We start from the raw sequence: 25,850 nt of genomic DNA, 5'->3' as shown, positions 1-25,850 counted from the left end.
ACAACTGTGGCATACATCAATCATCAAGGAGGGACTCACAGTCCTCTGGCTATGAAAGAAGTATCTCGAATTTTGGTTTGGGCGGAATCCAGCTCCTGTCTAATCTCTGCGGTTCATATCCCAGGTGTAGACAATTGGGAAGCGGATTATCTCAGTCGCCAAACGTTGCATCCGGGCGAATGGTCTCTTCACCCAGAGGTATTTCTTCAGATTGTTCAAATGTGGGAACTTCCAGAAATAGATTTGATAGCGTCCCATCTAAACAAGAAACTTCCTAGGTATCTGTCCAGATCCCGGGATCCTCAGGCGGAAGCAGTGGATGCATTATCACTTCCTTGGAAGTATCATCCTGCCTATATCTTTCCGCCTCTAGTTCTTCTTCCAAGAGTAATCTCCAAGATTCTGAAAGAATGCTCGTTTGTTCTGCTGGTAGCTCCGGCATGGCCTCACAGGTTTTGGTATGCGGATCTTGTCTGGATGGCCTCTTGCCAACCGTGGACTCTTCCGTTAAGACCAGACCTTCTGTCACAAGGTCCTTTTTTCCATCAGGATCTGAAATCCTTAAATTTAAAGGTATGGAGATTGAACGCTTGATTCTTGGTCAAAGAGGTTTCTCTGACTCTGTGATTAATACTATGTTACAGGCTCGTAAATCTGTATCTAGAGAGATATATTATAGAGTCTGGAAGACTTATATTTCTTGGTGTCTTTCTCATCATTTTTCTTGGCATTCTTTTAGAATACCGAGAATTTTACAGTTTCTTCAGGATGGTTTAGATAAAGGTTTGTCCGCAAGTTCCTTGAAAGGACAAATCTCTGCTCTTTCTGTTCTTTTTCACAGAAAGATTGCTATTCTTCCTGATATTCATTGTTTTGTACAAGCTTTGGTTCGTATAAAACCTGTCATTAAGTCAATTTCTCCTCCTTGGAGTTTGAATTTGGTTCTGGGGGCTCTTCAAGCTCCTCCGTTTGAACCTATGCATTCATTGGACATTAAATTACTTTCTTGGAAAGTTTTGTTCCTTTTGGCCATCTCTTCTGCCAGAAGAGTTTCTGAATTATCTGCTCTTTCTTGTGAGTCTCCTTTTTTGATTTTTCATCAGGATAAGGCGGTGTTGCGAACTTCTTTTGAATTTTTACCTAAAGTTGTGAATTCCAACAACATTAGTAGAGAAAATGTGGTTCCTTCATTATGTCCTAATCCTAAGAATTCTAAGGAGAAATCGTTGCATTCTTTGGATGTTGTTAGAGCTTTGAAATATTATGTTGAAGCTACTAAATCTTTCCGAAAGACTTCTAGTCTATTTGTTATCTTTTCCGGTTCTAGAAAAGGCCAGAAAGCTTCTGCCATTTCTTTGGCATCTTGGTTGAAATCTTTAATTCATCTTGCCTATGTTGAGTCGGGTAAAACTCCGCCTCAGAGAATTACAGCTCATTCTACTAGGTCAGTTTCTACTTCCTGGGCGTTTAGGAATGAAGCTTCGGTTGATCAGATTTGCAAAGCAGCAACTTGGTCCTCTTTGCATACTTTTACTAAATTCTACCATTTTGATGTATTTTCTTCTTCTGAAGCAGTTTTTGGTAGAAAAGTACTTCAGGCAGCGGTTTCAGTTTGAATCTTCTGCTTATGTTTTTCGTTAAACTTTATTTTGGGTGTGGATTATTTTCAGCAGGAATTGGCTGTCTTTATTTTATCCCTCCCTCTCTAGTGACTCTTGTGTGGAAAGATCCACATCTTGGGTAATCATTATCCCATACGTCACTAGCTCATGGACTCTTGCTAATTACATGAAAGAAAACATAATTTATGTAAGAACTTACCTGATAAATTCATTTCTTTCATATTAGCAAGAGTCCATGAGGCCCGCCCTTTTTTTGTGGTGGTTATGATTTTGTATAAAGCACAATTATTCCAATTCCTTATTTTATATGCTTTCGCACTTTTTTATCACCCCACTTCTTGGCTATTCGTTAAACTGAATTGTGGATGTGGTGAGGGGTGTATTTATAGGTATTTTGAGGTTTGGGAAACTTTGCCCCTCCTGGTAGGAATGTATATCCCATACGTCACTAGCTCATGGACTCTTGCTAATATGAAAGAAATGAATTTATCAGGTAAGTTCTTACATAAATTATGTTATATATATATATATATTTAAAAAAAATTCTATGTGAATGCAAAATATGAATAACTAATTTCAGCTGTAGCGCAGTTGGTTTAATGTGGTGTTTGGTTAGCGCGCAAGTGATAAGTGTTAGTTTGTTTTGTTTTTTTTTAAAAAGGTGCACTTCATTAAAGTCGTGCTATCTGAAGTTACTGTGCGTCGGATTTTGCTCATGCTAACTTTCAACTTGTAATATGGGTGCTAACCCGCCCACGTAAAATACTTAATTCAATCAGTGTTTGCGCTTGAATGCAAGCGCTAAATAGTGCACCACTTGTAATTTAGCCCTCTGTATTTACATAGAACCTATAATTTTATTGATGCTTTATTTTTATTTTTTGTCAGAGAAATATGCAAGGACACAAAAAACCCAAAATCAGATTAAAATGTCATTATAAAAATATTTTGTAATTTTTGATGTGAGAGATGATAATGAGCCAATTGCTCATCCTCATTGAGTCTATAGATTATATTTACAGGGGGTTCGTATTTTGAAGTGCAGGTTATAGAGCTATATATGTAAACTGATTTAATTTGACAGTTTGATGCTTGTTAATAAAAATAAGAGCTAAAGTCGATAGAACTATTGTTACACAGGGGCAAAAGGCTCATTCTACATGGATAGTTTTTACTTCTTGGGCAAGTGAAGCAGATACCGTTTATGAAGACCTATGCAAAGCCCCCGTGTGGAATGCACCTAATACATTTCTGAAACACAATAGGTTTGACCTCTGTATAAATCAAGATGTGAATCAAAATAGAATGAATCAGTAAGCAGCTTATTAGACCACCAAAGTATTATAGCAAGGATAAAATTGAGCCATTTTTTTTCTTTGCCATTATCACAGGTTAAAAAAAATGTGCGGATTTACAATTCAAATAATACATTTCTTAAAGGAATAGTTTACACCACAATTGTTATTGTTAAAAAAGATAGATAACATTTTTGCTACCCATTCTCCAGCTTTGCACAACCAACATTGTTATATTAATATACTCTATAACATTTAAACCTCTACATTTCTGCCTGTTTCTAAGCCACTACAGACAGCCTATTAACACATATTTTTTTATAACAAGAAACTGCTAATTTATGGGTGCCATATACTGTAGATAACATTGTGCTCACTCCCGTGGAGTTGTACAGGACATGGCACTAATTAGCTAAAATGCAAGTCAATGGATAATAAATAACCCTGAGATAAGGGGGCTATCTGCAGAGGCTTAGATAGAAGGTAATCACAGAGATAAAAAGTATATTAACATAACTGTGTTGGTTATGCAAAACTGGGGAATGGGTAATAAAGAGATTATCTATCTTTTTAAACAATAACATTTTTAGAGTAGACTGTCCCTTTAAGGTTTATAGGACAACATTTAGTTTAATGTGTACAGACTCTAAGGCCCAGTTTCCTTTGAGGTGGTAAGTTGTGGAATGTCTATGGAGAATTTTCAAGTTACCACCAGTTTCCAAACTTTACCACCTCAATGGAAACTAGGCCTAAATTGTTACTTATTCTCTATGTAAGTGTTAAAAGACTTGTAAACCAAAAAAAAAATAGCCCCTGCAGCTGTAAAGATTAGATGTTAAAATTAAGTTTATGTTCCAGCATTATTATGTACTACTGCTGAGCAAAACTATTTGCTTGATTTCCACATAAAGTCATTCTGGAATTTGTAAGCACTTTTGTAATTCAGAAAGCTATAGCATGTGACCTCTAGTTAGTATGCACTTAGGCAAATGAGAGAGAGTGATTGCGAAGTGTGATTGCTGCTGTGCTAAGTGGTCTCTAATAAACCTCATCTCTATAGTAATAGGGTGCCAGGGCGATCCTGCTATGCCAGTGCCTGTCTCTCAGCTTTGGAATCTCCAGATTATAAACTTTATATACATCTCTTACACTGGGATTTGTGCCAACCTGGAATGCTAAGGATCAAAGGTGAATTAAAGGAAGAAAGCAGCCTGGCACCAACCCAAAACCTGTAATAAGGAATCCTCGCAAAGGGTGCTGCCTTAGCAGCCTGGAACTGATCCAACACCTGCAATAAGGCATCCTCTCAAAGGGTGCCGCCTGTGAGCAGCCTGGCACCGATCCAACACCTGCAATAAGACATCCTTGCAATTCAACCTATAATTAAAAACTAGGACTGGATTTCTCCCATGTGGGATTAGGCAAAGCATGAAACAGCCTCAGGCCTTAAGGGAGCCCCTGTGAATGGAGCTTCCGAAACAACACACTTCTTATAGCAGCTTTAGTTATTTAAAGGGAAACGAAACCCACATTTTCTTTCTTTTATGACTCAGATAGTGCATGAAATTTTGAATAACTTTCTAATTTACTCCTATTATCAATTTTTCTTCGTTCTCTTGGTATCTTTATTTGAAAAAAAGCAGGAATGAAACATTTAGCACACCAATTAACAAGTGTGATCCAGGTACTGAACCTAAAATAGGCCGGCTCCTAAGCTTTCATTTTTGCTTTTCAAATAAAGATACCAAGAGAACAAAGAAACATTGATAATAGGAGTAAATTAGAAAGTTGTTTAAAATTGCACGCTCTATCTGAATCACGAAAGAAAAAAGTGTCCCTTTAATAATAAATTGGCTAGTACAATGATAGTGAACACACAATTACTAAGCAATGCAAGTCATGATCGTACTGCTCAGTGGTATAGTAAACCAACTAGGGCACGTTTACATTGACTCAGCTGTGATAAACAGACAAATCAACAATTTTCATTACATCAATGCTAGACTCCTTTGTTTAGTTAATGTAATTTTCCTTAAAGGGACATGAAACCCAATTTTCTTTTTGTTCTTGAAACAGCAATTACTTGAAAACAACTTTCCATATTACCTCTTTTACCTAATTAGTTCATTCTCTTTGTATCCTTTGTTTAAAGGAAACCTAGGAAGGCTCAGGTGCTGCAATGCATTACTGGAGCTAGCTTCTGAATGCTGGCTGCATATATATGCCTCTTGTCATTGGCTTACAATGTGTTCAGCTAGTTCCCAGTGGTGCATTGCTGTTCTTTCAACCAAGGATACCAAGAGAATAAAGCAAATTTGATAACAGAAGTAAATTGGATAGTTGTTTGAAATAAAATGTTCTATTTGAATTGTGAAAGAGAAAATTGGGGTTTCATGTCCCTTTAATGTTTTAACAATATATTGTTTATATAATTACATATGATTTATAATTAATATTTTCAATATTTTATAAATGTCATATTTTGTGTTTAATGTCCCTTTAATTGCAACCATCAACAAACATTTTGATCATATTTTATTCATGAAGCAATCTCATAGTTTAGAATTCAGATTTGTTCGCATGAAACATATAAATAATCATGTTTGTTTGAATGTGAACTGAGCATTTGTGAGAATGACAACTCAAACACCATGTGAAAACCTGAGGAATGTTAAGAATGTTATGAGAAGATACCCAAAATTAATTTGTTGCAACTGAGAGCATACTGAGGTACGCTCATGCGTGTGCACGTGTTTTGAGCACAGTATGTAAAACATTGTTACAGACATGGTTGCAAACACAGCTTCCATATAGTATTCAAGACACGTGCACGCTCCAGAGCCCATTTCAGTATGCTCTCAGGATTTTTTAACAAAGGAGGCCAAAAATAAATTTGAAAATAAAAGTAAAACTTGAAATTGCAAAATGTTTCTGAATTATATGTGTGACTGCTAAAGGGCCAAGCTGAAAACATTGCTGCAAACTAAATACTGTGTCACGACCGGTAAATCTGAAAAAAAAAACCCAGCAAGATACAGAACAAACCTTAGCTTCTAGGAAGTAACAATCAAGCAAACTACACTTAGGGGCATATTTATCAAACTCCGTATAGAGCTTGAGGCCCCTTGTTTCCAGCGAGCCAGAAACAGAAGTTATCAAGAAGTTATGAAGCAGCGGTCTAAAGACTCTGCTCCATAACCTGTCCGCCTGCTCTGAGGTGGCGGACAGAAATCAACCCGATCGAATTAGATCGGGTTGATTTACACCCCCTGGACGAATGTGGTGAATACATTATTAAATGCTCATTTTAAAAATAAAGGTGTTTCCCTTTCTGATTCAATTTGTATTAATGAATAATAAGTATTATCACAAGATTATTATTTCTTCCAGGTTTGTTTTCATGCATTATTTTCTTAAATCTGTTTTACAAATTTAGAAAGATCTGCTTTTGTTCAGTTTATCAAACCACTTTGTTATTCCTTTCAATGTTTAGTACAATTTTTAAATATTTTAGGCTTTAAAGGGACAGGAAGTATCCTCTACAATCCTCTAATGTACTAGATCATTTTATTATTACATTATTCCTTGAACAGAATTATGTGTAAACCCCACAAAGTGTTAAACATATAGTTAAAGGGACATTAAACACTAAGGGGTCAATTTATTAAGGTGCGGACGGACATGATACGCTGTATAGTATCATGTCCGCCGCACATCGATAAATGCCGACAGCATACGCTGTCGGCATTTTATCATTGCACCAGCAGTTCTGGTGAACTGCTGGTGCAATACCGCCCCCTGCAGATTTGCGGCCAATCAGCCGCTAGCAGGGGCTGTCAATCAACCTGATCGTATCCGATCGGGCTGATTGCTGTCCGCCACCTCAGAGGTGGTGGACGAGTTAAAGAGCAGCGGTCTTAGGACCGCTGCTTCTTAACTTCCGCTTCATGCGGACCTGAAGCGGAGTGGGTCGGAAGCAGCATTTGCTGCTTCATAAATCGACCCCTAAGGGCTAGATTACAAGGGGAGTGCAAACGTTTGGGCCTGAGCAATATGGGGTTTATCTCAGCTATTTGCGTTCATCGGACTTACTGCTCGTATAACGAGTTGAAAGTAAACACAATCACGATATACGCTAGAATGATTACCGCAACCTCAGAGCTCTGGTTAACTGTTTCAGAAAACATAAAAGTTCAAAAAACACATCAAAAATAATTACAAAGTACAGCTACTCTCATAATAACACTAGCTAATAAAAAGTATTAAAAAATATTGCACACAAATGTTATAAAGGCTCAAAGACATGAGGTATCAGGTGTTAGAAAAAAAAGGCAGGCAAAGGGCTTTAACACATAGACATACATATACATGTCTAAAGATTGATATATATATATATATATATAAATATATGTGTATTTATTGACATATAAACACATAAATACATATGTACACACATATAGACATATATATTTATATATATATATATATATATATATATATATATATATATATATATATATATATATATATATATATATATATATATATATATATATATATATATATGTGCATTGGAGCCCTATGCCTTTAAGTAGATGAAAGAAACTGTGATCTCATATAAATATATAATTTATTAAACAAATGCTATTGTAGATTGAGAAAATAAGATTAGGGGACGTCTCCCCAAAGATAAAATACTAACATATGATAAAAAAGCTAAATGTTAAAATAAATGCGTGACAATATATAGTAAAAATTGGATCTCTGATTAACACCGGTATTTACCGTAACAGGAAAATCTTTGCAACAGATAAGGTACAATTGTTCCGTTTTAGTCCCAAGTCTTAGTCCCGAGCAAATCAGCAGTGTATGAACCATGCACAGAAGGACAAGGTAACTCATACTATAAGTATCCAACAAATAACTTTGCTCATATAAAGATCTGTTTAAGTTTAATCATCTTAAGACTTGGGACTAAAACGGAACAATTGTACCTTATCTGTTGCAAAGATTTTCCTGTTACGGTAAATATCGGTGTTATAGATCTTGTAATCAGAGATCCAATTTTTACTATATATTGTCACGCATTTATTTTAACATTTAGCTTTTTTATCATATGTTAGTATTTTATCTTTGGGGAGACGTCCCCTAATCTTATATTCTCAATCAGCAATAGCATTTGTTTAATAAATTATATATTTATATGAGATCACAGTTTCTTCTCCTTGTCTACCTTGTATGCTAATATAATTTGCATGAATTAATAGTACATCAATTTCACCTAGAGTTTCATCAAAACCTATTTGCTTAGAGGTCTATTAACACTAATTAATTTACCTAGAGTTCTTAATAAAACACACATGTATTTCACTTAGAGATTAATTCACTATAATCCCCCTTTATTGGTACATTTATACACGCTAACCACTGAAGTTAGATTATTCACCTCCTTTTTTCTAGCACTATAATATTTTTGCACACCGTACTTTATCCAGTTTCCAGTTTGGAACCTAAGAAAGATTTCTATAACTTTGCACATTTGTTGTTACATCAACATAGATACATTTGCCCTATTTTTCAACTAAATAGAAACTAATAGTTATGAATAGATACTTTGGGGCCTAGTTATCAAGCCGTCAACCTCAAATAAGCTGGAATTCTGCAGCGTATTTGTGGCGAGGCTGATTTGCCTTAGTTATCAAAGGCTAGAGACCGGAAAAAGTAGAATTTTGTGACGTAAACTTCGATCCGCCGGACTCAGTCCGACACAGATCCATTCTTACGTCACTCCAGATGTTCCGCACACAAGTGCGGCACAATCTGACTACTTTTGCTAGTTATCAAAAAACTAGCAGGTACGCTCGGCACTTTTACGGCCCGGCGTACCTGGCGGATCCCATAGGAATCAATGGGAGTCTGACCATAGCGAAAGTACAAGTTCGCTGCTGCCAGACATCCCATTGATTCCTATGGGAGATGTCTGCACCTAACACCCTAACATGTACCCCGAGTCTAAACACCCCTAATCTGTCCCCCCTACACCGCCACAACTAAATAAATGTATTACCCCCTAAACCGCCTCTCCCGGAGCCCACCGCAAGCTACTGTATACATATTAACCCCTAAACCGCCGTTCCCGGAGCCCACCGCAACTATAATAAATGTATTAACCCCTAAACCGCCGCTCCCGGAGCCCACCGCAAGCTACTCTATACATATTAACCCCTAAACCGCCGCTCCCGGAGCCCACCGCAACTATAATAAATGTATTAACCCCTAAACCGCCGCTCCCGGAGCCCACCGCAAGCTACTCTATACATATTAACCCCTAAACCGCCGCTCCCGGAGCCCACCGCAACTATAATAAATGTATTAACCTCTAAACCGCTGCTCCCGGACACCACTGCCACCTACATTATACCTAGTAACCCCTATCCTGCCCCCCCTATACCGTCGCCCTCTATAATAAAGTTATTAACCCCTATCCTGCTGATCCCGCACCTCGCCGCAAATAAATAAATAGTTTAACCCCTAAACCGCCGCTCCCTGAACCCGCCGCAACCTATATTAAATTTATTAACCCCTATCCTGCCCCCCCTACACCGTCGCCACCTATAATAAATTTATTAACCCCTATCCTGCCCCCCACTACACCGCCGCCACTGTAATAAAATTATTAACCCCTAAACCTAAGTCTAGCACTAACCCTAACACCCCCCTAACTTAAATATTAATGAAATAAATCTAAATAATATTTCTATTATTAACTAAGTTAATCCTATTTAAAACTAAATACTTACCTGTAAAATAAACCCTAATATAGCTACAATATAAATAATAATTATATTGTAGCTATCTTAGGATTTATTTTTATTTTACAGGCATCTTTCAATTTATTTTAACTAGGTACAATAGCTATTAAATAGTTATTAACTATTTAATAGCTTACCTAGCTAAAATAAAGAGAAATGTACCTGTAAACTAAAAACTAACCTAAGTTACAATTACACCTAGCACTACACTATACTTTAATAAATTATTCCTATTTAAAACTAAATACTTACCTGTAAAATAAACCCTAAGATAGCTACAATATAATTAATAATTACATTGTAGCTATCTTAGGAATTATATTTATTTTACAGGTAACTTTGTATTTATTTTAGCTAGTTAGAATAGTTATTAAATAGTTATTAACTATTTAATAACTACCTAGCTAAAAGAAATACAAAATTACCTGTAAAATAAATCCTAACCTAAGTTACAATTAAACCTAACACTACACTATCATTACATTAATTAAATAAATTAACTACAAATAACTACAATTAAATACAATTACATAAACTAACTAAAGTACAAAAAATAAAAAAAGCTAAGTTACAAAAAATAAAAAAAATAAGTTACAAAAATTTTAAAAATATTACAACAATTTTAAGCTACTTACACCTAATCTAAGCCCCCTAATAAAATAACAAAGCCCCCCAAAATAAAAAAAAATTGCCCTACCCTATTCTAAATTAAAAAAGTTCAAAGCTCTTTTACCTTACCAGCCCTTAAAAGGACCTTTTGTGGGGCATGCCCCAAAGAATTCATCTCTTTTGCCTGTAAAAGAAAAATACAACCCCCCCAACATTAAAACCCACCACCCACATACCCCTAATCTAACCCAAACCCCCCTTAAAATAACCTAACACTAATCCCCTGAAGATCATCGTACCTTTAGTCGTCTTCACTCAGCCGAGCAGCGATGGAACCGAAGAGGACATCCGGAGCAGCAGAAGTGATCATCCAAGGGGCGCTGAAGAAATCTTCCATCCGGGCGATGTCATCTTCCAAGAGGCGCTGAAGAAGTCTTCTATCCGGGGGATGTCATCTTCCAAGAGGCGCTGAAGAAGTCTTCTATCCGGGCGATGTCATCTTCCAAGCCGGGTCTTCAATCTTCATCCCGCCGACGCGGAACATCCTTCTTTACCGACGGACTACCGACGAATGAAGGCTCCTTTAAGGGACATCATCCAAGATGGCGTCCCTTCAATTCCGATTGGCTGATAGGATTCTATCAGCCAATCGGAATTAAGGTAGGAAAAATATGATTGGCTGATTGAATCAGCCAATCAGATTCAAGTTCAATCCGATTGGCTGATCCAATCAGCCAATCAGATTGAGCTCGCATTCTATTGGCTGTTCCGATCAGCCAATAGAATGCGAGCTCAATCTGATTGGCTGATTGGATCAGCCAATCGGATTGAACTTGAATCTGATTGGCTGATTCAATCAGCCAATCAGATTTTTCCTACCTTAATTCCGATTGGCTGATAGAATCCTATCAGCCAATCGGAATTGAAGGGACGCCATCTTGGATGACGTCCCTTAAAGGAGCCTTCATTAGTCGGTAGTCCGTCGGTAAAGAAGGATGTTCCGCGTCGGCGGGATGAAGATTGAAGACCTGGCTTGGAAGATGACATTGCCCGGATAGAAGACTTCTTCAGCGCCTCTTGGAAGATGACATCGCCCGGATAGAAGACTTCTTCAGCACCTCTTGGAAGATGACATCGCCCGGATGGAAGATTTCTTCAGCGCCCCTTGGATGATCACTTCTGCCGCTCCGGATGTCCTCTTCGGTTCCATCGCTGCTCGGCTGAGTGAAGACGACTAAAGGTAGGATGATCTTTAGGGGGGTGTTAGGGTTAGTGCTAGACTTAGCTTTTTTTATTTTTTGTACATTAGTTAGTTTATGTAATTGTATTTAATTGTAGTTATTTGTAGTTAATTTATTTTATTAATGTAATGATAGTGTAGTGTTAGGTTTAATTGTAACTTAGGTTAGGATTTATTTTACAGGTAATTTTGTATTTCTTTTAGCTAGGTAGTTATTAAATAGTTAATAACTATTTAATAACTATTCTAACTAGCTAAAATAAATACAAAGTTACCTGTAAAATAAATATAAATCCTAAAATAGCTACAATGTAATTATTAATTATATTGTAGCTATCTTAGGGTTTATTTTACAGGTAAGTATTTAGTTTTAAATAGGAATAATTTATTAAAGTATAGTGTAGTGTTAGGTGTAATTGTAACTTAGGTTAGTTTTTAGTTTACAGGTACATTTCTCTTTATTTTAGCTAGGTAAGCTATTAAATAGTTAATAACTATTTAATAGCTATTGTACCTAGTTAAAATAAATTGAAAGTTACCTGTAAAATAAAAATAAATCCTAAGATAGCTACAATATAATTATTATTTATATTGTAGCTATCTTAGGGTTTATTTTACAGGTAAGTATTTAGTTTTAAATAGGAATAATTTATTAAAGTATAGTGTAGTGTTAGGTGTAATTGTAACTTAGGTTAGTTTTTAGTTTACAGGTACATTTCTCTTTATTTTAGCTAGGTAAGCTATTAAATAGTTAATAACTATTTAATAGCTATTGTACCTAGTTAAAATAAATTGAAAGTTACCTGTAAAATAAAAATAAATCCTAAGATAGCTACAATATAATTATTATTTATATTGTAGCTATATTAGGGTTTATTTTAAAGGTAAGTATTTAGTTTTAAATAGGATTAACTTGCTTCATAATAGAAATATTATTTAGTTTTATTTAATTAATATTTAAGTTAGGGGGTGTTAGGGTTAGTGTTAGACTTAGGTTTAGGGGTTAATAATTTTATTACAGTGGCGGCGGTGTAGTGGGGGGCAGGATAGGGGTTAATAAATTTATTATAGGTGGCGACGGTGTAGGGGGGCAGATTAGGGGTTAATAAATTTAATATAGGTTGTGGCAGGGTCCGGGAGCGGCGGTTTAGGGGTTAAACTATTTATTTAGTTGCAGCGAGGTGCGGGATCAGCAGGATAGGGGTTAATAACTTTATTATAGAGGGCGACGGTATAGGGGGGGCAGGATAGGGGTTAATAGGTATAATGTAGGTGGCAGTGGTGTCCGGGTGCGGCGGTTTAGGGGTTAATACATTTATCAGAGTTGCGGCAGGGTCTAGGAGCGGTGGTTTAGGGGTTAATACATTTATCAGAGTTGCGGCAGGGTCTAGGAGCGGCGGTTTAGGGGTTAATAACTTTATTTAGTTGCGGGGGCTCCGGGGGCGCCGGTATAGGGGGTAGAACAGTGTAGATAGTGTGGGTGCTTAGTGACAGGCTAGCAATAAAGCTGGGAAAAAGCCGAAGAGCAGGGAGATCGGATGAGTGATAACTCTCACAGTCCGCTGCTCATCGCCCCGTACTTGGTGCGCAGCTTTTTGACAGCTTTATTTGATAATTTTTCAGGTCCGCGGTGGCGATGTGAGGCGAGCTTAGGTGGGCGTATTGGAAAAGTTGACACGTTGATAACTACCCCCCTTTGTCTTGTAAAAAGAATTGCACCTTTATCTGTTTAGGTTAATTAGCAAACCTTTAGGAATACCTCCTTTATATATAATAACACAACACACTGTTGCCACAAGAAAAACACTTTGGATTCCTTAAGCTTTAAATAGCGCCCTCACGCCCCACTTCTTTTCTCCATTTTTTAAACTTTCATTAACTGTTTAAATAAGACCGCTGCTCCTTAACTCGTCCGCCATCTCTGAGGTGGAGGACAGCAATCCGCACGATCATATAAGATCGGGTTGATTGACAACCCCTGCTATGCTGTAGTCATTTAGCGATGCAGGGCGGACATGATTCGCTATAGCGAATCATGTCCGCCTGGGGTATGATAAATCTACCCCTTAGTGTCTATAAAACATTGGGTTACCTTCTCTGCTGTGGCCAATTAGACACAGTTATAAATAGGTCACTAGAGTGTGCAGTCAATGGTTGTATAGAATATAACAGTGTTCTGCACTTCCATTTCTAACAGGAACTGAAAACTCACAATTTCAGAATGGTATTACAGGAAAAGGGGACAAAATTAATAATGAAAGTATATTACAAAATTGTGGACTGCACTCACTGGATTTATATTAAAGTTGATTTATTCAATGGTGGAATCCACAATTTTGTTTCTATGGATACTTTTTGACTTTGCAACCTGGTCGCTGACTGATTGGAATTGTGAATGCAGATACCTGGGGAGTATATATATATATGTATAGAAAGAGAAAATCAAAACAGAAAAAGTGATCAGCAGTGAGGTAGAGATGATCTCTTGGCTCTTTCTGGAACAATATCCTGATGGTTTCCTGTAGTTGGTTTGTGTGGTAATGGAAATCCTGAACAGTTTTTGCAGATAAGCGTTGGTTGCTGTACTGCAAACCGTTTCTTATTCTTTGCTTAAAACAGGTACAGGGGAAGACTAACTGCGTGTTAGTATAATATAAGGCAAGAGCTGAGTGCCAAAAATTGCTCTGCGTCAGAGTCTTTAAAGGTTCAAAGTTCAAAGTTCCGATTTTTTTATAAAGCAATATAAAAGACAATATAAAGGTACAAAAGATGTCGATTCTAACAAGGCCTGTCAGCCCACTTTATCAAATATCCTTACACGTTTCGAAGTTAGGCGTTACTTCTTCTTCAGAGGAAAAAAGTGATGTGACAGGCATCGGCGGGTTCCGGGCTTTAAAGATAGAAAAGTCACATACCAGGTAGGTAGAGAGTGCTCTGTGTCGGCAGCTGAATACTGACATATCCAGATGTATATCTGGGGTTCACAAGAAACCCAGTTAAAAAAACACTCTTTACCTGCAGAGAAAGAAAGAGGGCTTGGTAGTACCCTACATGCTCCATTATTATGTTGTTCACCTATCCCAAAAATTACATTGACATTTTCTCTTGGGGACAAGAGATGGGTTGGCCTTGAGCAGGGCTTACTAAATCTAACTAATCTAACTAACCAATGCTGTATAGCCAAGAATGATAGGTGTGACATAATTACTTCTAAACCTTTAATACTTTGTTTCAAAAAGGTTATTACCCATATTCCAAATTTCCAAGTGCTCAATAGCTAATCACATAAATCAAGGCTATATTTTCTTACCCCCTTTCAATCTAAGCTGCCATACTTTTAAGCTACGCCACTTTCTCTTTAACCACCCTAGCAAGAGAAGTTTGATAAGAGAACAAAATGTTATGTTCCAAACAATCTTCGACTAGAGGCCCCATCTCTCCTTTTTATAAAATTGTATGTGACCTTTTAAGGACAATCTCTTCCATCTTATACCTCCTTGTGGGAGAGGAAATTGAGTCAACCATTTTCTAGTGACCAATGGAAAATGATCTTTCTTTTCATTAAAAAAACTTTCAATATGAAACTGTACTGGAAACAAATGATTAACTGTTAATGAGATGATATCTCACATAGGTATCTCGCATAGCTATCTAAAGTTGTGGCTATTGTCTTCTATGGGATATTAAAATATAATATCCCAAAGAAGAAAGCAGCTGCAACTTTATTGTTTTCCATTAGTGCATTTTTTAACCCCTTAATCACCAGTGACGTACCCTTTTTAATAGCACGGTCTTGCCGCTATTTTAACAAGCCAACCGGATGGAGGGAGGCACTAATAGTGCGGTCTTCTTGCTCAAGGTAAGACCCGCACTATTATCGCCACACAATCCCTTAACGACAGTCGTTCAGGGGTTAAACATTGCACTATGTAAAACTTAAGATCTTTGAGTTCAATCAGGAGATACGCTCTATTTAAGTTATTATTATTATATATATTATTAATAAATGTGTTTTTAAAAGAAGACAGATTTTTAACATTGTATTTGTATAGCCTCTATTGAATGTGGTTAGTTAGGTACAGTACAACCACAATATTAGAAGTAAAGTGAAGTACACATTGTACTAAACAGGTTAACTACTAATATTGAGTTTGCATTGTAGCAAAGTGCCTTTCTGTAGAGACCACAACCTCATGGTAGGGCTGTGACAAGAAGTAATGGACCCTGCACAAATTAAGTTAAAAATAGAAAGAAAATGTAAAATATTTTTAAAATAATTTATAATGAATATTGCAATGATTTACATTAAGTATAACCCACTGCTTAGTGATTTTTTTACAACAACAATGAAACAAACTATTTTATATTCCTTTTAATATTTTCTTCTCAGATGGTCCTTGTACAGGGTATGTGGAAAATGAAGAGGGAGACTAGATGAAGAACCGGATGCATGACAGATAGCCCTGCAGTGCATGATGCGTGACCTCACTGTGGGAACTGAGGCAGCTTGTAGAAAGTGAAAAAAATAGAGGGAGTTATATTCAAATAAATAAATGACATGATGAGTAAAAGGCAAATAATAATATTAATAAATAAGTCAAATAATGTCTGTGACAATAAATAAAGAGTCCACAAGTCAGCTCTTCTTCCAGCTAGTTTAACTTAACTTAGAGCAATGCCCTACAAAAGGCCCTTTTAAGGGCTATTGGTAGTTAAGTATTAGATTAGGAGGTGTTTTATTTTTGGGGGCGCTTTTTTATATTCATAGGGATTAGGTTTAATTTTTTAAGTTTTGATAATTTTGTTTATTATTTTATGTAACGTTAGACTTTTTTTTCTGCAATTTTAGCTTAATTTAAATTTACGGCTAGATTACGAGTAAAAAAGCAGTGTTAAGGCTCATAACGCTGCTTTTTTACTACCGCTGCTATTACGAGTCTTGTAGGTACAGCTGTCCCGCACACTTTTTTGGCCGTACCGCAAATCAACTTACGCAATTTCTGTAAAGTCTTTTTTCAATGGGACTTCCATTGCGCCAGTATAACAAGCTTTTTTTTAGGCCAAAAAGTGAGCGGTGCAGCCTATCCCGCAAGATTCGTAACGCATTCTAAAGTCAGTAGTTATGAGTTTTACACTACAAAGCCATAGCATAAAACTAATAACTAAAGTGCTAAAAAGTACACTAACACCCATAAACGACTTATTAACCCCTAAACCGAGGCCCTCCCACATCACAAACACTAAAATAAAATTATTAACCCCTAATCTGCTGCTCCGTACATCGCTGCCACTATAATAAACATATTAACCCCTAAACCGTCGCACTCCCACCTAGCAAACACTAGTTAAATATTATTAACCCCTAATTTGCCGCCCCTAACATAGCCGACACCTACCTACATTTATTAACCCCTAATCTGCTGGCCCCAACGTCACCGCCACTATATTAAATTTATTAACCCCTAAACCTAATTCTAACCCTAACACCCCCTAACTTAAATATAATTAAAATAAATCTAAAGAAAACCTACTATTAATAAATAAATCATTCCTATTTAAAACTAAATACTTAACTGTAAAATAAACCTTAATCTAGCTACAATATAACTAATAGTTACATTGTAACTATCTTATGGTTTATTTTTATTTTACAGGCAAGTTAGTATTTATTTTAACTAGGTAGAATAGTTACTAAATAATTATTAACTATTTAATAACTACCTAGCTAAAATAAATACAAATTTACCTGTAAAATAAAACCTAACCTGAGTTACACTAACACCTAACCTTACTCTACAATTAAATAAATTACCTAAATTACAAAAAAACAAAAAACATTAAATTACACAAAATAAAAAACAAATTACAAGATATTTAGCTGAAATATTTCTTTATTTATTAGCCATAGAATCTGGGTTACAACACGACAATAATTTCACGGATAACCAGTCGAAGTTACAGAGTGATGCAGTATACAGAATTTCTTTAGCAAAGAGTGAGCTTATGCATCCCTCCATCTCCCATACAATAGTGTGTTATGTAAGCCTTTCAGAGCTATACATTGCTGTATCTTGATGTCAAACTTCTTCCTTTTGTCTTCTGGAAGACTTTGTCCCTTATTATTATTTATTTATTTATTCATTTATGTATTTCCCCCCCCTCAAAAAAAAGAAAAAAATCTTACAAAACTAAAAGAAAACAAAATGAAACAATACCTAACTTAACAATAACCATTTAGTGGTACAATTATTTGGCCCTTCATCCCTATCTAATAGTGTCAAGTCTCGTCTGAATCCTAGAGTAGAATGGGTTATTGAATTTGAGCCTTGACTCTCTAGAGGGTAAGTCCTTTGAAAAATCCTGCCTTTTCGTGTAGTCTCCCTTCCCTTACTCCGTTTTCTCCTGCATTATCCAGTAAAACCAAACCTTAAGAAACTGATCTTTGTCTCCCCGAACAGTGGCAGCTATGTCTGACATAGAATATATGTGCTCTATTTTATCTAGTACTTCAGGCCAGGTTATTATATGGTTTGAGCCTGTAGTTTAGAAGAGCCTGAGCTGCGGTCAGAATAATTGGGTCCCCCAGTACTCTACCTAGAAGTCTCTGTAACTGCTCCCATATAGCTCTGATCCCTGGGCATTCCCACCACATATGTATGTCCCCCTAGGCCCGCAACCTCTATAGCATCTTGTAATACCCTCAGGGATAAAATGTTGTGTCCTCTCTGGGGTAAGATACCATCTAAAGATCGTCTTAATACAGTTCTCCCTAAGGTCTGCGTTAATCAGCCCCCTGCTTGAATTATAGAGAATCATATCCCATGTGTGTCTTGGGAGGTCGAGCCCTGTGTCTTGTGACCATTTTTGGGTAATCGTTGAGTGGTTCAACCATTCGAGTTCCCTGAATAGCTAAATAAAGTATCGAGATTAAACTCTTCACTCTATTTGGGGTAATACTTATACGTTCTAACGTCGTCAGTGTTTGCGGGGTCCAGGGGAAACAGTATTTATGAATGGCTGAGGAAATCTGCAAATATTGAAACCAATGTAGTTTCAGAGGTTGAATTCTGTCTTGTATATGGGAAAACAATTGTATCTGGCTACCTTCTAGGAAGTCAGCCACCCTGTAGAGTCCCTTGTTAGCCCATTTCCCCACCTGTGTATGCATGTCTGAGTGTAAGAGAAATTTAATTGGTTTCGCCATATAATTTGCATTAGCCAGTTTCCCACTGAATACCTTCCAAACCTGTATTGTGTCACCAGTAGCAAGGGCTTTATAGTCGTGGCCCTTAAATGTGCGATCTACTTCCCACAGGATATCATCCGAGGATTTGTAACCACCTAGGTCTGTCTCGAGTTTGGTCCATAGGATGTTATAGTCATTCTTACTTAGTAGGGAAGCCTGTGCCAGTCTGGCTGCGTGGTAATATTTGGATAAGTTTGGGAGACCTACTCCCCCCGGTTGTCTGTTTTGGGATAGCGTATGTGAAGCTATTCTTCCCCTTCTGTCCCCTCTCAAGAAAGTATTCAGGGAAGCCTGCAGTCTCTGTAAATCTGATCTAGGTACCTTGATTGGGAGGGCCCTGAAGAGATATAAAATTCTTGGGAGGATGTTCATTTTGATCACTGAGAGCCAGCCATACCAGGAAAATCTGCAGGCTCTCCATTTTTTAAAATCTTTATTGATTGCGGTGAAGAGTGGGGTATAGTTCTTATTATAGAACTTATGGTATGAGTCTGATAGTTTAATACCCAGGTACGTGATTGACTTTGTGGCCCATTTAAATTCAAAGTTGATCTTAATCAGCTTTTTAGTGAGTGGTGGAAGGTTTATGGGTAAAGCCTCACTCTTGTCTAGATTAATCTTATAGCCCGAAACGAGTGAGAAGTCATGCAGGGTTTGGTATAGATTGGGTAGGGATATCAGGGGCTTAGTCAATGTCAGGAGAACATCGTCCGCGAATAATGACAGTTTGTATTCTGAGTCTCCCACCCCCACTCCTGAAATATCTGGATTGTTCCTAATACATGCTGCCAGTGGTTCCATGCAGAAGGCAAATAGCAGTGGAGATAGAGGGCACCCTTGTCGGGTGCCATTAAGGACCTCTATTGTTTTAGATTGGAACCCTGCCGCCCTAATAACTGCTGTTGGATGAGAGTAGAGACCCCGTATAGCCTTCATAAAGGCCCCTCCAAAACCCATCTCTGTCAAGATCGCACACATATATGTCCAATCTATTCTATCAAATGCCTTCTCCGCGTCCAAAGACAGGAGCAGAGAATTACAAGATATTTAAAGGGACATGGAACCCAATTTTTTTCTTTTCATGATTCAGATATAACAAGCAATTTTAAGCAACTTTCTAATTTACTTTTATTATCTAATTTGCTTAATTTGCTTGATATCCTTTGCTGAAAAGCATATGGTGGCTGCACATAGATGCTTCGTGTGATTGGCTCACCTTTGTGCATTGCTATTTTTTCAACAAAGGATATCTAAAGTATGAAGCAAATTAGATAAAAAAGGAAATTGGAATGTTGTTTAAAATTGCATTCTTTATCTGAATCTTGAAAGAAAAAAAAGTGTGTTTAATGTCCCTTTAAACTAATTACACCTAATCTAATAGCCCTATCAAAATAAAAAAGCCACCCCAAAATAAAAAAAAACCCTAGCCTAAACTAAACTACCAATAACCCTTAAAAGGGCCTTTTGCGGGACATTGCCCCAAAGAAACCAGCTCTTTTACCTGAAAAAAATACAAACAACCCCCCCAACAGTAAAACCCACCACCCACACAACCAAACCCCCCAAATAAAACCCTAACTAAAAAAACATAAGCTCCCCATTGCCCTGAAAAGGGCATTTGTATGGGCATTGCCCTTAAAAGGGCATTTAGCTCTATTGCGGCCCAAACCCCAAGCTAAAAATAAAACCCACCCAATAAACCCTTAAAAAAACCTAACACTAACCCCTGAAGATCCACTTACAGTTTTGAAGAGCCAAAATCCATCCTCAACAAAGCCGGGAGAAGTCCTCAACGAAAACGGCAAGAAGTCCTCAACGAAGCCGGGAGAAGTCTTCATCCAAGCCGGGAGAAGTGGTCCTCCAGACAGGCAGAAGTCTTCATCCAGATGGCATCTTCTATCTTCATACATCCGGCACGGAGCGGGTCCATCTTCAAGAAATCCGGCGTGGAGCATAATCTTCCAACGGAGTCTTCTTCCAGAATGAATGTTTCTTTAAGTGACGTCATCCAAGATGGCGTCCCTTAGATTCCGATTGGCTGATAAAATTCAGCCAATCGGCACTAAGGTTGAAAAAATCCTGATTGGAACAATAGAATGCGAGCTCAATCCTATTGGCTGATTGGATCAGCCAATAGGATTGAAGTTCAATCCTATTGGCTGCTTGCATCAGCCAATAGGATTTTTTTAACCTTAATTCCTATTGGCTGATAGAATTCTATCAGCCAATCGGAATCTAAGGGACGCCATCTTGGATGACGTCACTTAAAGAGACATTCATTCTGGAAGAAGACTTCGTTGGAAGAGGATGCTCCGCACCGGATGTCTTGAAGATTGACCCGCTCCTCGCCGGATGGATGAAGATAGAAGATGCCGTCTGGATGACGACTTCTGCCCGTCTGGAGGACCACTACTCCCGGCTTGGATGAAGGCCCGCTTCGTTGAGGACTTCTCCCGGTTTCGTTGAGGATGGATGTCGGCTCTTCAAAACTGTAAGTGGATCTTCAGGGGTTAGTGTTAGGTTTTTTAAGGGTTTATTGGGTTATTTAAATATCTTGTAATTTGTTTTTTTATTTTTAGTAACTATTCTACCTAGTTAAAATAAATACTAACTTGCCTATAAAATAAAAATAAACCATAAGCTAGCTACAATGTAACTATTAGTTATATTGTAGCTAGCTTAGGGTTTATTTTATAGGTAAGTATTTAGTTTTAAATAGGAATTATTTAGTTAATGATAGGAATTTTTAGTTAGATTTATTTTAATTATATTTAAGTTAGTGGGTGTTAGGGTTAGACTTAGGTTTAGGGGTTAATAAATTTAGTATAGTGACGGCGACGTTGGGGGCGGCAGATTAGGGTTTAATAATTGTAGGTAGGTTGCGGCGACATTGGGGGCGGCAGATTAGGGGTTAATAAATATAATGTAGGTGTCGGCGATGTTGGGGGCAGCAGATTAGGGGTTAATAAGTGTAATGTAGGTGGCGGCGGTGTCCGGAGCGGCAGATTAGGGGTTAATAAATATAATGCATTTGTCGGCAATGTCGGGGGCAGCAGATTAGGGGTTAATAAGTGTAAAATTAGGGGTGTTTAGACTCGAGGTTCATGTTAGGGTGTTAGGTGTAAACATAACTTTAGTTTCCCCATAGGAATCAATGGGGCTGCGTTACGGAGCTTTACGCTGCTTTATTGCGACATTGGGGGCGGGAGATTAGGGGTTAAAAAATATAATGTAGGTGTCGGTGATGTTAGGGGCAGCAGATTAGGGGTTAATAAGTATAATGTAGGTGTTGGCGATGTCGGGGACGGCAGATTAGGGGTTAATAAGTGTAAGATTAGGGGTGTTTAGACTCGGGGTTCATGTTAGGGTGTTAGGTGTAAACATAACTTTAGTTTCCCCATAGGAATCAATGGGGCTGCGTTACGGAGCTTTACGCTGCTTTATTGCAGATGTTAGACTTTTTTTCAGCCGGCTCTCCCCATTGATGTCTATGGGGAAATCGTGCACAAGCACGTACAACCAGCTCACCGCTGATTTAGTATAGTGGTGGCAACGTTGGGGGCGGCGGATTAGGGGTTAATAAGTGTAGGTAGGTTGTGTCGACATTGGGGGCAGGAGATTAGGGGTTAAAAAATATAATGTAGGTGTCGGCGATGTTGGGGGCAGCAGATTAGGGGTTAATAAGTATAATGTAGGTGTCAGCAATGTCCGGAGTGGCAGACTAGGGGTTAATAATTATAATGTAGGTATCGGCAATGTCGGGGGCGGCAGATTAGGGGTTAATAAGTGTAAGATTAGGGGTGTTTAGACTCGGGGTTCGTGTTAGGTGTAAACATAACTTTAGTTTCCCCATAGGAATCAATGGGGCTGCATTACGGAGCTTTACGCTGCTTTATTGCAGGTGTTAGACTTTTTTCAGCCGGCTCTCCCCATTGATGTCTATGGGGAAATCGTGCACGAGCACGTACAACCAGCTCACCACTGACTTAAGCAGCGCTGGTATTGTAGTGCGGTATGGAGCACAAGTTTGCTTTATGCTCACTTCTTGCCTTTTAACGCCGGGTTTAGGAAAAACTGTAATAGCAGAGCTGTAGGTAAGTGAGCGGTGACAATAACGTGCAAGTTAGTACCGCACCCCTCATAACACAAAACTTGTAATCTAGCCGTTAGTTTTTTTTTTTTTTTTTTTTTTAAGTAATGTTAGCTTTTTTATTTTAATTGTAATTTAGGATTATATTAATGTATGTAATAGGGTTAATTTAGAGGGTGCTAGGTTAGGGGGCAAAGGCCTAGATTTAGAGTTTGGCGTTAGCCGTGAAAACCAGCGTTAGAGGCTGATCGGAACAGCCAATAGAATGCGAGCTCAATTTGATTGGCTGATTGGATCAGCCAATCGGATTGAACTTGATTCTGATTGGCTGATTCCATCAGCCAATCAGAATATTCCTACCTTAATTCCGATTGGCTGATAGAATCCTATCAGCCAATCGGAATTCGAGGGACGCCATCTTGGATGACGTCCCTTAAAGGAACCGTCATTCTTCAGTTGGACGTCGCCGGAAGAAGATGGGTCTGCGGTGGAGGTCTTCAGGATGGAGCCAGGTCGTCATCGGATGAAGATAGAAGATGCCGCTTGGATCAAGATGGTTGCCGGTCCGGATCGCCTCTTCTTCCCGGATAGGATGAAGACTTTGGAGCCTCTTCTGGACCTCTTCAGCCACCGGATGATGGATCGCCAGCCCCCACTTGGATTGGATGAAGATTTTGGAGCCAGGACGGATCGGTGATACCTGGTGAGGTGAAGACAAGGTAGGATGATCTTCAGGGGCTTAGTGTTAGGTTTATTTAAGGGGGGTTTGGGTTAGATTAGGGGTATGTGGGTGGTGGGTTGTAATGTTGGGGGGGGGTATTGTATGTTTTTTTTTTACAGGCAAAAGAGCTGAACTTCTTGGGGCATGCCCCGCAAAGGGCCCTGTTCAGGGCTGGTAAGGTAAAAGAGCTTTGAACTTTATTAATTTAGAATAGGGTAGGGCATTTTTTATTTTGGGGGTCTTTGTTATTTTATTAGGGGCTTAGAGTAGGTGTAATTAGTTTAAAATTGTTGTAATATTTTTCTTATAGAAGGAATTGGATAGAGGGCGCCACATGGTGCAGATCAATAAGATAATGACAACAACACAGAATGATCACAAGAATCCTACTCACAATTGGAAGCGCACAATAAAGTGCAGAAATCGCAGTCCGGAACTACACGTCGTCCGGTCGACCACAAAAGATGGAGCACACAGATGGAGATCCTCGTCTCACCAGGGAGAGTCCAGGGATGTCCAAAGGGGAGTACAAGTGGAGCTATACAGCAGATATCCAGCCAGATCCTAGTGACCAGAGTTCCAGCGGAATCCTGGTAATAGAGGCCAGAGGAAGTTCACCAGGCCCAGCCCAGGGAGAGAGAAATGATAAGGCAGCAACCGGAGAATTTAAAAAATATATTAAAAGGTTTAATAACAATAAAAACAGCAACGCGTTTCTCAGTGGTACACACTGTTTCATCAGGCTATACAAACATTCTCAGAGCTGCCATATTTAAACTAGTTGATAACCAATCAATGATCAGAAAAATTTCACACCCCTAATGGGGCATACCAATATGCAAAATAGGGATCAGTGGTGCAAGAATTAAACAAATGTTCAAAAAATTAACAATAATATGTTATGCAAACAATCTCTTATCATAAGGACAACATGCTATTAACATACATATACCAAAAGAATTACATAATTTTGTTAAGCTGTATGAAAACAGTATGTTAGTAAATTGTACCCTAAGGCAGGGAAAAAATTGGTATAAGTATCTATTGAACTTTGAACCAATTCTGTTACACACTGTATAATTTATTACTATATCCTATTTGAATTTTAATTCATATATAAGGCTATTGCCTAAGGTGCTACTGAAACTAGGGGTTAAAAAATACTAATATCTGGTAAAGAACATTAGTTTACTGTGTTCCGTAGGAACAGTGATGTCAGAGCAGGGGGCGTGTGGGACTAGCTAAATCTTAGAGTCTCCAGTAAGATAAATCATTATTGGATCTAACTAGTGGTAGAACAACTATAATCTAAACCGTTTTGTTAGATTTCCTATGAGACTAAGCTGTTACATATATCGGCAATAGTTGCGATCTGGGGTATGTAGTGGTACTAAGATGTCAAGTGTTGGGCACAATCAGCCTATCGCGTGTGGCTAATAAGAAAACAGAACCACGTGACCAATGACATCAATGAAGGTGTGACAGATTACACCAATAGTAATCAACATCAAATATGTGGGGGAGGTTTAGAGACAAAAGGAACAAGGTGTCATACAGGAACAGCCAATAGTATGTGGCTGAGTATAAACAAAGGGGCGTACGTATGTAACAGTGCTTAACGTAATACTGTGAAAGGGTTTAAGTGAGTTAATGCCGAACAGAAATTACTTAAAAGCATAGGTATGCGGAGAAAGGGGATTTTATAAAGATAATAATATCACCACAACGGGTCATGCTAATATTGATACCTAACCTAATGATATGAGAGTGGATCATGGACAATGTGAGAGGATACTGGTGCATAAGCAACCAGAGATGTAGCTGAATATGCAGTGTAGAGACAAGGGCATGGTGATCAAACAGGTGCGTGACATGATATCTACGTGGGATGCCAGAGTATACTATTTATAAGGGATAGGAACGGTGAATACATGAATGTACTTAACAGAAGATACTAACATATAAAATATAAAATAAACAGTAATAAAGTCATGTATCGGAAGTATCATACTCCGTATGCATGACTATCTTGCATATAAGCGAAAAATGTCAATACATTTAACCTTATAAGGGCAAAAAGAAATAGGGAGAAATCGCTAATAAAATGAGATGAAATATAATATAATATATATATTTCAAGATGTACTGTGGGCGCTAGGGACGAGGGGATAAATAATCATAGATAATAAGTGATGAGAGATCTGCTGGTGTATAC

This window comes from Bombina bombina, chromosome 8 (genome assembly GCF_027579735.1).
Source record: "Bombina bombina isolate aBomBom1 chromosome 8, aBomBom1.pri, whole genome shotgun sequence".
Classification (NCBI taxonomy): Eukaryota; Metazoa; Chordata; class Amphibia; order Anura; family Bombinatoridae; genus Bombina; species Bombina bombina.
This window is presented reverse-complemented; position numbering follows the sequence as displayed.